Source organism: Oncorhynchus mykiss, chromosome 2, assembly GCF_013265735.2.
Source record: "Oncorhynchus mykiss isolate Arlee chromosome 2, USDA_OmykA_1.1, whole genome shotgun sequence".
Taxonomy (NCBI): Eukaryota; Metazoa; Chordata; class Actinopteri; order Salmoniformes; family Salmonidae; genus Oncorhynchus; species Oncorhynchus mykiss.
Genome location: NC_048566.1, coordinates 1,814,546 through 1,815,000, shown reverse-complemented (window position 1 = coordinate 1,815,000; position 455 = coordinate 1,814,546).

The window sequence follows — 455 nt, the reverse complement described above, 5'->3', positions numbered from 1 at the left end:
ACAGAGAGTACAGCAGAGGACTGAGGACACAGCCCTGGGGGACCCTGTGTTGAGTCAGTGTGTGTGGGTGAACAGGAAGTACAGCAGAGGGCTGAGGACACAGCCCTGGGGGACCCTGTGTTAAGAGTCATTGTGGAGGAGGTGTTGTTGCCAATCCTCACAGCCTGTGGTCTGCCCGTCAGGAAGACCTACCATCATGTCTCATCCTTTTACTGTAAGTCAGGAAGACCTACCCTGTCATGTCTCATCCTTTTACTGTAAGTCAGGAAGACCTACCCTGTCATGTCTCATCCTGTAAGTCTGTCTGCCTTTCTATTTAGTGGATTTAAAAGCAAAGTCTACATTATAATAATGGAATTCTTGATTTGTCTTTAATGGAGTATTTTATGAATTATGTGAACTACTTCAAACTTTTTCAATATTCTCTGCCGTCCTCTCGATACCGTCCTCTCAAT